The sequence below is a fragment of the Chanodichthys erythropterus genome, chromosome 6 (genome assembly GCF_024489055.1).
Source record: "Chanodichthys erythropterus isolate Z2021 chromosome 6, ASM2448905v1, whole genome shotgun sequence".
Taxonomy (NCBI): domain Eukaryota; kingdom Metazoa; phylum Chordata; class Actinopteri; order Cypriniformes; family Xenocyprididae; genus Chanodichthys; species Chanodichthys erythropterus.
The window spans coordinates 13,751,442-13,766,872 of NC_090226.1; positions in this window are offsets into that span (position 1 = coordinate 13,751,442).

The window sequence follows — 15,431 nt, forward strand, 5'->3', positions numbered from 1 at the left end:
ACATATGAACGCACCAGGAAATGATGGAAAAACATATGGAAAGCATCAGCTTTCATTTCTGCTCTAATATCTGCAAAGACCTCGCCGAACACTGTGAGTCCGTGTTAGAAATCGGGAATGGTGAGAGAACATTGTGCTTGGTACATTTTTCGTCTTCAAACCAAAATTGGGTCTTGAGCTTTAAATCCCACCTGGCTAGCGCACTTCCTATAATTGTGGCTATTCAACCACATGAGCATCTACACTACGAAATCAATCTGGTCGAATCCGTGTTTGACTACCTCTGAACGCTTTAGAAACCACTTAGCAACACTTTGGTAACTACCCACAACAACCTGGCATTATGGTGGCAACTTTTGCACAGGCAAACATCACTCATCTGAAAATGTAAAAATTAAGCTATGATTACAATTCTGCAAACAAGAAAACATCCTTTTGTTTTACAGTTTCTATTTACAAAAAGAAAACATGTTCAAATCCTTTGACCCATGTATGGTGTGTCTAATACACAGGGTTTAAAATCAAATTTAAGACCGATTTAAGGTAAACTGTGGCCACAGGCCAAAGTTTTTATATACTGTATAGTTTACAGGTTGTCCAATGTATATTATAAGCTGTTGTAAACTGCATTTCTTAATTAAGCCGAGAGAAACAAGATTCATTAAGGTACAAGGGACACAACATGCTTTCTAAAATAACACAGCAGCTTGAAGGCAATAATTAAATAAAACAATCATTAAACACAACCTCATTAAAGGAGAGTTGTGACTTCATATCAAAATAATGAGAGTGTCCTTGAGTAAGTATGTACACGTATAGCACCAATGTTTGTCCATAACCTGCACTGAGGGCACAGGAACACTCATCAGCATTTACATAGGTAATGTCAAAGGTTAATGCGAAACCGCTCAACTAATTAACTAACAGTTTGACTTCCGTGCCTTGCCTTTATTTGGCTACAGACAGTCCTGCTCTCACCTCATGCCAAGATAATTTTGCCTGCCACGCAACTATTGAATGCATAAATGGGTTCTCTTATGTGGAACAGATTGCTCGGTCTTGGTAATGAAGGCACCATATTTGGCGATAATGGACATGAGTTTTGAGTTATTTGCAGATATTTCTTTTTATGTTCTCATAATTGCTAAGCGTCACCAGGGGAGGCATGGTACCTTCGCAGAACCTTGATGGAAGCGAAGCAAGGTCACACTGACAAATGAGTGTGTCAGCAACCGCTGGACTCCACTTTCACATCCTGTGGTGTGTATGACTTACATGTTTGGGCGTTAGGTGTTTGCTCAGTTTGTTTCTTTTTATGTCACTTCTTAACACGTTGTCCAAGCTCTCATGTGGTGGGCTTTTACCTTGAGATGTGATCTCACACAAGACATCTGCGGAAACAATATATAATGAGGTTTGGAATGAGGTCATTATGAAAAGATGTAATTTTATGTGTCAAATAACCTTTCAAGAAGTGCTTTGTCGCTATTATCAAAATATGAGAAAGCCATATAGTTCTTTTGAACTTTCTGTTCATCAAAGAATCCAGAAAAATGGTTTTGACAAAAAAATAAAATATGCAGAACAGTTTTCAACATTGATAATGTTTCTTGAGCACCAAATCATCATATTAGGATGATTTCTGAAGGATAATGTGACACCTAAGAGACTGAAGTAATGATGCTGAAAATTCAGCTTTGCCATCACATGAATAAATTACATTTTAAAATATATTACAATGCAAAATAATGATTTAAAACATTATAAAAGAACCTCACTAACACTGTAAAATTGCACTGTCAACTAAAAAAATGTGCTTCATGTGGCAATCTGTATTAACTGATTTTATTCAAGTGAAAAAACAAAACAATATGTAATATGACTGACACAACCTGACAATCTTAGGTTACACCAGTGAAAATAGCATTAACATAGATCAAGTAGAAATAGTCCTTTTTACAGTGCAGTAACTACAATTACATGTAAATCTACAAATAAAATCCCCATGAAATGTGCAGTTGAAAACTTTTTTAAACACAGGCAGTGGCAATTTAAATATGGTATTGCATCAGCAATTTTTGAATCTAGCAGCTCTGTTGATAAAATGAGGCTGTGAACATAGCATTACAGATTTTAACACATAAACACCCCTGAGCACATGTATGTTATGTTACTGTTCTTAATATTTTTTATAAAACCATATTAATATATATATTTTATCTAAAATAAAATCTAAAAATGAATAAATGTGCAAACATACTGAAAAAATCATCTGTATAATTCAGCCTTACTGTCAAATTGATTGCTGTTTCTAAAATTCATCCTGCAATCATTTATTCATGTGTATTTGTGTGTGTGAGCGTGTGTGTGCTGTCATGTGTCTAAATGTTCCTCGGGGCTTTATCTTGTGTCACCAGGCATCAGACAGAGTAGGCCATCTCTGAGCCATGCGTTCGCCCATATACACCCTGATTAGGCTTCCCCCATCTCCCAAATGTGCATACTGACAGAAGGAATTGGACAAGGTCACTGAATGTTACCATGACAACCAGACACGCAAGCTGCAAGGCTTCAAAGAAATCTCCTCCCATTCTCCTGCATAAAAAGCTTAGCTAGTAAGCGTGTGTAAAGTGAGATAGGGAAAAAGAGAAAAAAAAAAAGAAAGAAATCAAAATCCAATATTTAAAGCATTTTCACATTCAAAATTGTGGTGAAAATTGTTTTAATGTTAAAGACTTGTGCAATAAAATTTAATTTTATAATTTTGTTTTGCAAAGTAGACTGCTTTAAAGTGAATAAGATGAATGTATTCCCCTCTCTGTGTGTGTGTGTTTACATTGTTGGCTACCAGTGAAGCGTCAGATTAGAGCTGATGTCCGTGTCAGTCTGATGTGATAGATGGAGCCAATCTGGATTGAGCCTGTCACGGAGTTTGACTGATACAGCACCATCCACCACGCATAAACCCAACATCTGTCACTCAAACTCAACAACTGCTCAACGGAAAACTTGTTTTTGGCAAATAAAATAGACACCAGCTACAGCACACATGTCAAAACAAACTGGGGCAAGTTGTCACATGAGCTATTTGTCAGCAACTATGAGGTTTTGAGTTTAAATTTAAAAGTTAAATTTGAAAATGTTTTGTGGAATCTGTCCTCCAAATTAAAATTCAAATAGTCGTTGACACTAGCATGCATTAAAGGGTTAGTTCACCCAAAAATGAAAATTCTGTCATTAATTACTCACCCTCATGCCGTTCCACACCCATAAGATCTTCGTTAATCTTCAGAACACAAATTAAGATATTTTAGTTGAAATCCGATAGCTCCGTGAGGCCTCCATAGGGAGCAATGACATTTCCTCTCTCAAGATCCATAAAGGTACTAAAAACATATTTAAATTGGTTCATGTGAGTACAGTGGTTCAATATTAATATTATAAAGCGACGAGAATATTTTTGGAGCGCCAAAAAAACAAAATAACGACTTATTTAGTGATGGCCGATTTCAAAACACTGCTTCATGAAGCATCGGAGCGTTATGAATCAGTGTGTCGAATCATGATTCGTAACTTTGGCGCTCCGAACAGCAGATTCGATACACTGATTCATCTGTGCTCTGATGCTTCCTGAAGCAGTGTTTTGAAATCGGCCATCACTAAATAAGTCGTTATTTTGTTTTTTTGGCGCTCCAAAAATATTCTCGTCACTTTATAATATTAATATTGAACCACTGTACTCACATGAACCCATTTAAATATGTTTTTAGTACCTTTATAGATCTTGAGAGAGGAAGTGTGCATTGCTCCCTATGGAAGCCTCACGGAGCTATCGGATTTCAACTAAAATATCTTAATTTGTGTTCTGAAGATTAACGAAGATCTTATGGGTGTGAAACGGCATGAGGGTAAGTAATTAATGACAGAATTTTCATTTTTGGGTGAACTAACCCTTTAAGACAACAGATAACTGTGCCATTATGGTGGAAATCTATTTTTTTTTGTAGTCAAGACCTAAAGGCAGTGGTTCTCAACCCTTTTTGCCCCACACTGTTTACAACAAAATTATTTTTCAAGTTGTTCGCGATTTACTGGATAAGGATTAGAGAACAAAGATTTTTAAAAATATTTTTTACTCGCAATTTCTACACAATAAAATATTTTTAATGCTTATGCTGGGTACACGCCACAAGATAATCGGGCTGATTTTGGACCGATTTCTCCCCTTCCGACAATCCTAAGTAATGTCCCGATTATCTCGATGGTTCTACTTATCAGATTTTCCTGTGGTGTGATGTGTGTTGTGACTGAATCTGCTTGGAAGAACATCGGAGGCGCCCCGATTGCAAATCATTTAAACATGTTGAATATTTACGATCAGAAGTCCTGATGTTTGGGGGGAACCCTGAGGACAAACGTGTGCATGCTCTGGAGATTATCACGTGAAATTAAACAATATCCAATCAGAAAGCGAGCTGACAGAAGACAGAAGCATAACAAATGCAGTCATGGCAGAACAAAAATAGATTTGGACAGCAGAGATTGAGGATCAGCTTGTTGATCTGTGGCAAGTGTTTATACGTGTCCTGTAAAAAATACCAAAATCATTCCAAACACTATCATCACAATTTCTTCTTGCCTATCATGTTTATTCTGAAGTTTCAAGAGATTTTGCGAGATTTCCTGTGTTCACAGTCGAAATCTGTTCATGTGTGGTGTGCTGTTTTTGTCACATCATGGTACACAACACACAGGATTTTTTTGTCTTTATGTTTGTGGTCTCTCACATTTTGAAAATCTTATAAGTTTTCCAGAAATCTTTTAGTGTGTACCCAGCATAAGCTTAACTAGAAAAATGTATATTCATAAAAATGCCTATGGAGTTTTACCATTTTATACTTATACTCTATAAATGACAGTTTTATTATAATATTATGGATCGTTTAAAAAAAGGGAATTATTAGAAATATCTTGCTTTTTAATTGTTTTAGCTTATTTATGCTTGAGGCCTCCGATTAAGAACCACTGCTTTAAGGCCTATACACAAAATTACATACATTCATCAGCAAATATAAATGACTTCATTAATATTGCTTCATAACAAAATATACATGAATATGCTTTGTAAGCATTACAAATGAGAGAAGATAATATCTGACAATCCAGCTTGTGTACACTAAAAGAGACGTTTGGACATCTGGGCAAAGGGTGCACATATGCAAAGCATTTGACTTCTTAAGATTCAAAATACCAAACTTTTCTCACACCAGTGTTGTGAGTTTTTCCGACAGAGCTGTTTGGGGACCGGCTGGGTTTGATCCCTCCAACTCATCCCTGAAGCCCAAGTGGATTTCAGATATAGTTTAAGCTTTAATGAGCCTGAGTCTGAGCTGCGTTCCCTCCCATCCTGCTGCTGAAAAGCATGCTCCATTATTTAAAGCCATTACTTCATGTCTGAAGCACTCGTCTAAATGAATACTGGTCTGGAAAGACAGTCAAGAGTTGGATCCAACAAAATGAGCTATTAAAGCCAACTCCGACTTGCCAAAGCTTCAGTAAGTCATCTGAAATGCAGTCTGGTGATAGATATTAACACTATAACATCTGCCACTGAAATGCAAAATGTCATACATTGCAATATATTTAAAGTAGGCATGGTTCAAATGGATTATTTAAAGTACAGCACAGTGCCCCTGTGGTAAGGTCTTTAGTTTCTATTTGCAATGGTGATCCATGCAGGAAGGCTCTAAATATCTCCCTTTAGCTTCAGAGTTACCACATTAAATGGATGGATTACAACTAGGCAATGGATTACACTAGCAAAGCAGCGGAATACCATAAAGCTAAAACCAAGCAAATCTAGAGCAATAAAACATTACAGGGCTCAACAATGAGGATAGTCTGGGGTCAGTGTGAGAGAGTTTCATCCAGAGCTCTATTGCAACTAAAAATGTTATGTTAGTGGAACCCCTCCAGTCCTGCTTGCACCACTCTGGGGCGCGTTTCCCGAAGCAAACTATGGTCGCAAGTTACCATTAGAGTTCAATGGGACTTATGACCATGGTTCACCAACGATGCTTTCGGGAAACGCACCCCTGAGCGGGATTCGAACCGGCGTTTCCGGCATGGGAGGTGGAAACACTAACAAAGACGCTGAAGACCACAGCCCCTAGCTTCAGTTGCTAGTGTGCTTCTTAAGGCCAGGTGAGTGAGGTTTTACTTGCACATCTCTTACTAGCTGGCCTCTGTTGCACTCACCCCCCTAAACCTCACTCCCTTCCGGGTCACGGCACCAATCTAACCCCTCCGGTTCTACTTGCACCGCTCTGAGTGGGAGTTGAACCACCATTTCCGGTGTGGGAGGCTGCATGCTAACAAGGACGATAAAGACCACAACATCTAGCGTCAGTCATTAGAACTACAAACCAATCAGGGGTGCGATTCCCAAAAGCATCGCTAGCCATGGTTGCAAGTTCAACTGAACTCTATTGCGACCATAGTTGGCTTTGGATAACGCACACCAGTATAGAATTGTTTTCCAGCTAAATGGATTCATGAAGTTAAAAGCAAACTCCCTGTGATACACGACCAATCTCCTGTTAGCTACTCTTTGGAAGTATGGTGTTCCCTGACACATATAGGTGTATAATTATTAAAATATATAAATATTACTTGTATATAAAATATATGGCTACAAACAAAATTGATCATACTCTTGTGGGTCAGCGAAAATTAACTAATGTCCCAGTTGGCCAGAAGAAAGAAAAATCTTCATTGTTTAGCTTTGCATTGGTGATCAAATTAGTTTGGAGCACATCAATAGCTACCTAGTTTACATCATCATTCTTTTTTGTGATGACCCCACAAATAGTTTAAAAGGGGATTTCAAAGGTGGAAACCATTGATAAACTTTGCAGTGACCTCATTAACCTCACTGCATTAACTACACCAGTCTGCTGCCAAAAACACCCACATTATGTCACTGACAATCATAATTACTTCATGACTGAGCAATTAAAACTTCTTTGAGGATTTCACAGACAAGCTCAACAGGGCTTATTTATTAGTTCATTTACCACCTTATTGGTGCAGCCATTAGTGAACTACAGGTGAACTTATCAGTTGTCTTTCCAGTGACATCAATTACTTAATCCATTATCCCTGGAACAGCAGGCAAAATCCAATTTTAAACCCAATCAAGACAGTCATTAAACAGCTATTAGAGACCAGAACTGAGATCTCAGCAACAATCTAATCAGTGACATCTTTCCTGATATGACCCAAGCAATGACCCCATCAGTGACCCCTCAGAAAACACTACTGGTCCCCTCACCAGTGACATTGTCATTTACCTCACTGATGGTTTCATGTACAGCCTTATTGACTACCTCATTGGTTACCTTGTGTCTTTCTCAGTGATTGAAATGCATGTCAGATCATTATATGCAAGGGTATTTTTTATATTTACCTGAAATTTCAGAGAATCCAGGTTTAATTTCACATGATAGCTGCCTGTAGATTGCAGGTGAATCCGTGCAAACGCAGATGACCTTATGTTTATAGGAGCATTGTGTGCTGCTGGTGCCTGGCATCCCAGATTGCTGTGGGAATAGTGCCATCATGAGGACCTCTTAATTAATGTATGCATAGATGGCTTGTAAATAATGTCTGCATAACTGTGTACGTTTTTATAACCGTACCTCTTATCTATTACAAGGTACAATAAATTGTGGGGTCATTATATCAAAAATAATTCAGGAAAATAATGCGTAGCTTAGCCTTCTTCTTACTAACCAAATAAATCATTAAAAATAATACATGTATATTAAATATTTTACTAGTTATCTTACTAATAACTAAAGAAAATACTACTTTAAATCACTAATTGTTATTTTCATTATTTAGCATACCTTCTGAATGAAAAATATTCCATAACAATTGTAGGAAACAATCGCCCTAGCAACAAGACAAATCCGATCCAGTAAAATTACAATCCTGGTTACATTTTCTATCACATTTGTATCTCTGGTCGTTTAGTGGTTCGAATTTATGACCGATGTTTTACTTTTCTTGCTTTAAATGGGGTCACTTAAATCTATAATAATCTATCAAAATGTTTATGCTTACCAAAAAATTAAAAAGGAATTCCTCAAATGCATTTTTATTTTTACTAAAACTCGCAACAAGAGTTGCAAGACGACGCCAACTTCACGTGCACGCGGAGTGATACGAGAGTAGCTGAAAAAGTAGTGCCTGTACAGTATGTTGCCATGGATAAAGTTTCCTCACACAGTCTGATAAAGAGCATTTTTATTGTGCATTTTGAGAATTCTGTGGTATAATCAGTGAGTATAATTCAAAATATATCAAAATAAAATATAAAAAGTTAAGCGTTGTCTCTTCTAGTTGATGACACAAACGACTGCAGAATAAGCTAAAGACTTCAGTGTAGGCTATGTACATTAACGCATGAATCTACGACAGAATTTTAGCTTTTAAATGTTTTTATTTATTATATATATATATATATATATATATATATATATATATATATATATATATATATATATATATATATATATATATATATATTTGTAATGTGTAATCCAAAGTAAATGTGGCAGATTATGTTTGGGAAGTGCTAAGGATTGACAATGAGATGCCATTTAATACAGTTAATGGCTGCTGGGTGTTTATGCCATAGACTTGTACATGAAATGTTGTTTGTAAAATGTTTATCAGTCGCTTGTGAAATTCAAATAGAATAAAAAACATAAGAGCATATGGGTCTGAAATAATTTATTTTTTAGAATAAATAAATAAATTATATTATAAAATTCTTCATAGGCTAATGTGTAGAGAGCGAGAGTCAATGGAAAGGATGGAAGCCCACTCAAGGAGGCCACTGTCTTCCATCTTCGGCCACAAGATGGCAGTAAACGCATATATTATAAGCAAGCTGACTTGAAATCTTGACCTGGATGTCAATCCTGAACATATTTTCATTATCAAATCATATAATGCAAAAGGTTGTAGGCCATGATAGTCACATGCCCACCCTTCAAATCCAGGATTAACAGTACAAATGCAGGATTAACAGGTCAAATTTAGAGGCTTTTAATATGTTTTATTACCAATAAAGTGCTTTAAAACTATTTTCACAAATATAACTATCTGTCTATCTGCCTTAGGGATTTGTCTACTCCACCCCCTTTTAAAAAAATAGAAAGTGTCTGCTCTGCACACATCCTGATGCTGAGGGTCTGCTGATGGCTTGTGTAATGAGAGGGAAATGAGAGTGATTCATTTGAAGGGGTCAGTATTGAGTTGAACTGTGGATGCCCATTTTCCCCACTGACTTCCCATGTGAACGGCGAAGCCTCAGAGTGGCTTCTTATAATAACACACACACTCACACACACAAAAACACATGACCACACACCCCTCACCATGGCCCCCACCACATCCTGCATCCTGCTGAAGCCCGACCGCTCCTGTCAGGAAGTAGATCACTAATAAGCAGAAAAGGTCCCGTGGATGAGGGTTGAGTCTCTCTAGGGTAGAGGAGGGAGGCTATTGTGTATCTACGGAACTCGGTGTATCATCACCCTGTAATCACAATGAGTTTGTTTCCGCTGGTCTGAGATTAATGTTTCAGTCTGCAGTAACTCCACTGCTACATCAGGGCTTTGACTGATTCATAGAGCATGTCATCCCAAATCCTTGTTATATATGTAATACTGTAATACTGTATTGGATAAAACATGTTGTTTTTTAATTTAAGAAATCTGTTTTTGTCTTTAGAACTTTTTGTCTATTCAACACAACATTAAAGATTATCATGACCTTGTGAGCACTATGTTTACACTCCAAACACTTTAAATAGGGCCAGGGCCAGGGCAAAAATAAAATAAAATAAAATAAAATAAAATAAAATAAAATAAAATAAAATAAAATAAAATAAAATAAAATAAAATAAAATAAAAAACACTGTATGATAAATAAAATAAAATAAAATAAAATAACCATAAAAGTAAATGTTGGTTTGTTCTTTAAACAAAGTCATATAGTGGACAAGTAGTTTTATTATGTTTGATAATTTTTGGAGTCATTCCCTGACTCCAAAATAGCTAAAAATTACAATTAACAAACCTATTAATAGATCAAATTGGCATAAGTTAAAACTATATTAATAAAATATAATAAAACAATATAAAAATGGGATATGCAAAGGTAAAATACATGATATGCAAATGAAAAATATTAAAATAAAATATATTTTTTTTAATCATTTAAACATTTAGAAATATTTTAAATAAAATGAAACAAGAAAAACTTGCAATTTATTAAGAAATATCCCAGTTGTTTCTTTGTGTTTCCTTAAAACCCTGTATGATAAAATGACATAAAGCAAGCATAATGTATCATTTTAATAAGTGTTTGAAAAACTACCAGAATTTTGTGGATGGGCCAGTAAGTAGGTAATACCATAACCTTTATTTATAACAGGAAATACCCTCTTTGTCATTCAGAAGCACACGTCTTACTCATACAGGTGTGTATAGAAGCGATTTTAACATGATGTCCCAACACAAACACTTTCTGTATCAGGGCTGAATGTGCTGAAGTCACACTCAAACAAAAAGGCACAATAATAGGCCCATTATGTCATGTGTAGCAGTGCAGTGGCGCAGGCAGGGGCGAGGAGAGAGTGGGAGGGAGGGTGGAAACAAAAATGAGTGAGTGAGCATGAAAATGAGTGAGAGAGGGAGTGAGTGAGCGAGTGTGCTCTTACTGCACGCTGAGGGCCAGAGCTGCACATTCTGTGCTCTGTTCCGCTCACATTTCACATGACCTGAGAGGATGTTGAGCAATCAGCAGGCTCTGCAGAGGTACAGTATAAATATACACATATTCACATTCATGTGATCAAAAGTGACTGTGGCACGTACACGTGCAAAAAAAAAAAAAGGAACATTTTGACACAAGCACAAGTGAAAAAAACAATAAATTAATTAAGAATAACATCTGGACATTGCCTTGAATACACACCTTTCAAGATTATTTTCCATGAGCGCCAAACCTGGCGGCACTCCCAGCTGAAGGCATCCTGTCTCACACATGCTGACCTTAAGGATCAGAACAAACCCTAACTTCTCCTTCTCTGTTCATGACACAAATATGAAAGATGCTTCAAGTTATGAGAAGAGATGTGCTATTATTTTTAAGCAATTGGATTTATGATTTTCCCATGGGAGTTGATAAAACACACAAAAAATCCCATGAAGTTACAGTGCAGGTGGGACCTGAGACAGAATATCATATACTCGGATGGTCTATTTTGATTTTTGGCAGCAAGTAGCCCCCAGAAACCACCCAGAAGACCCTAGCAACACCCTAGCAACCACACAGAAGGCCCTAGCAACACCCTAGCAACCACATAGCAACGTCCTGGCAGCCTCCCACAGCAGCATAGTATTGTGGTAATGTTAATGTGCAAACTCTAAAAAAAAAAATCTGTAAAAACAGGGCACAATATACTGTATTCATTTAACAGAATTTTCCTTTTTTTTTTTTTTTTTTTTTTTTATTAGTTTTAACTGTATTTAGAATTTTGCACTTCATGGAGTTGTGTTTTAGGGTTGATGGAAATGCCCGTAAAATTACTGGTTAATGTCCAATTTTCCATTATTTTTCGGATTTATTTTTTTACAGTGCAGACATAACCATTTACTTCATAAAATGTACATGGAATATTTGTATTTTTAGTAGTTTATTTGTTAAAGTAAAAGGGTGATTACACAGCACCTGAAATATCAACTTGAAATTTTAAAATGAAAATATACACGTAAAAATGTTAAAACTAAATAAAAATAAGAAATAAGAATATAAGAAATGGGATATGCAAAAGTATAGCAAACAGAATAAGACACTGGGCCTTAATGGTGTTTATTGGTGAATTAACTTTAAACAATTTTAAATAAAAGATGCTTCTTTAACCTGTTAACTGTCATGGGCCCACCGGTGGGCCCACAGCCATTACATATTTAAAACAGTAATATTCTATACTAAACCTAAACTAATCTTGACAAACTATATATCATTTGAAAGCTTAGAATCTGTAGTTTACATATTTGGAGACTGATTTTAGTCTATAAATTATAATTTAGTGTAATAAATTACAGAGGAGCAGTAATTTATCAATTTGCAACAAGCATATTTTCATACTCATAAGGCATGTTCAGACCTTTATTTTGAAATAGCGATGAACATGAAAAATCATTAAAGATTGTTTTGTTTTCATGTCAAAAGATAACATCCATCGATCTATAACCCACATGCATGTTATTTTTATGTTTATTAGAGGCTGAATTCATATCAAATTCTGCCAAACTTCCCATACTACTTCTATATAGGATGTCTACTTCATAAATTGTATGAAAATAATGTAAATATATGGTTCAGATCACTCAAACCATATATGGAAATGGAGGCGCCTTTATATGGTCAGTAATGGAGCTTGGTTGTCATCTAGTGAAAAAGTGTGGTACTGCGCCCAAACAAAATCTTACTGAAAGCTCATTTTTTGAGATATCAACCTGAAATTTGGAACACAACTTGTTCAGATTTTTGGCTTTGATTTCCTTGCAGATTTAGAGTAAAACTTGTTTTGTAAAATATATATTTTATATAAAATATAAAATATTATATTTTAACATTTTATATTTTCATAAACATAAACTTCTATAACTTTTTTTCTTTTTCACTTACATAAGTTATTTCACTTTTACAATAATCTACCAAATTTCATCTTTAAAACAAGACCAGCCTTATGTCTATACTCCAAAGAATTACTGAATTACAACCATTTAAGTTTGGATAGTGCATTTTCTTGTCTAAAACAAAAAGTGGGGGTGACAGTTAACAGTATTATATATATATATATATATATATATATATATATATATATATATATATATATATATATATATATATATATATATATATATATAATACACACCCCAAGTTCATTAAAGGGGTGGTTCATTGCAATTTCACTTTTTTTAACTTTAGTTAGCATGTAATGTTGCTGCTTGAGCATAAACAGTAGCTGCAAAGTTACAGCGCTGAAAGTTCAATGCAAATGGAGATATTGTCTTTTAAAGTTATGGCAGTTTAATGCCTACAATTACAATCGGTTTGGACTACAACAAGCTTCTTCCCAGATTGATGACATCATAAACCCTGCAATTAACATAAACCCTGCCCATGGGGAACACGCAACAAAGTGGGCGAGGCCATGTTGCGCGGCATTTTGGAAGAGTTGTCTACACCAGACGCGAGTGGCATGACGCGACACATCAAAAGGTAATAGAACCCATTATAATCAGTGATATTTTCTACACAGCTTCCAGAAGTTCAATGCTGGATTTGCACAAAGGCTATTACTGAAAGATGAAGCAATTCCCACTTTAAAAGCAGAAGCTGCTGTTTATGAGCCCCTAAATGTAAGTATGTTTTATTGTTTGTACATGTCTTTTAAATGTATCCTGTTGCTATTTTTTGGTTGCATCAAGGACATAAACAAAGACCAATGCAGTTTGGCTTTGCTAGCCAGTTAGCTCAATTCTATTTCATACTTTTCTAACAAACGCCAACAAACACCAACAAACTTCTATGTTCATTGACAAACAGTTGTTCATGCTATAAATTAAACAATACCTTTACAAAAATGTTACTACTCAGTCATGGATTTGGCTACAGTAAAGCTTTACTTAGGATAAAACCGTATATTGAAAGCTAACATAAACCGTAGTAACATTTACAGGTGACAGCATATCTAAACACTTTGACACAAATACAAAAGGAAATGCTTACCGTTCAGAAACATCCTTTAAAAGCCGTGCTTGCAGAGGTTTTGCTTGACCCTCTTCATTACTGCTATCTGGGTCTGATTCGGACTCAAACTGATATGGCAATATTGATACCATCGAAAGCATGCAACTATTACTCGTAATGGTAAGGGGGGTGGCGTTTCCGTACGACGTGCGCATGATGCTTCAGTGAATCACAATACACTGGGCCAGCTAACCAGTCTGAACCCATTGCATATTTCGAAGGGAATGGTATCATAGAACAAGGAAGTCAAACCGGCTGTTCAAATGACAATGGAGACAGCGGTGTAGAATAAAGGTAAAATAAATATAAAATACAGCATTTTTAAGACATGTTAAACTGTGCCCCATAAACACAATCAAGCCTAGAAAAAAACAACAGTGAACCACCCCTGTAAAGGAAAGCACCAATAAGCAGCATTTCCTTTATGCATTCCATAGTCACTCGGATCTGTTTAGAAATCACTACTTTAAAAGAATCGCCCCATGATTACAGAACAGATTACATTGCCTGCAGCCCTTTTAAGTGATGTTTATGTCATATGGAATAAATGCAAGCCAGTCTACAAAGCTGCAGTATCTGCATATTACACAATAGTGTTTGTGCATGTGGAAATTTCTCCAGCAGGCCAAGGGCTGTGTTTCGGTTGACCACAAATAGTTTGCTGATTGTTTCTCAGTGAGAGACTTAACGCTTCTGGCATGGTCCCACACTGAAGAAGGAAATACAAATCATGACCTCACCCACCAGCTATTCCCCAAATGCCATATACATTGACGCAGAGCACATAACAATGTTGTTTTGCCTCTCAAAATGCCAGGATAGATGCTTTATACAGCCTTGTGACAATGAACAGGAGAATACAGTCACGTTGTGAGTTTAAAACTCAATATATCCTGCAGTATACGTCAGAAAGTTGAATGAGTGCAGACAAAGGCTAGATCCCCAAACATGGAACTTGGCAGGAAGAACATCAAATGAAAAGGACACAACAGCATGACAGCGACAGGGAAATGTGACATGTTTAAACAGTCAGGCATTGTGTAGCTTTAACCCATGGGACACAAACCCTAGCAGGGAGGACAGAGTCTTAGGCAATCCTGACTCAATGGGCCATGACAAAGATGGCTTTGTGAGCATGCAGGACACTCACATATTATGCGACACTATTGCTGTCCGCTGTGTGGTCCAAAGCAGAACTGAGGAGGTGTTCAGGTTACAGGAGACACGATGGAGAATAAAGCACGCCACCCAATCCAACCTAAAACTCCATCTTCTTGTCATCAGATACCGCCCCACCTGTTTCCCCCTGATGTCATCCCCCCTAACCACCTCCATTGCACATTTTCAACAATAGCTCCAATGATGGCCGTCCTCCCTCTCTTTCTCTCTCTTTGCCTGAGGAACAGGGAAAATAAATAGTTTTTCTCCAGAACAAACAGCTACCTAAAGATAGTCCTTCAAAGGGAACACTCTGTGAAGAACGCTCTGTGTGCACTAATTGAGATAATATCCCAAAGAAGGGTACGTGAAGT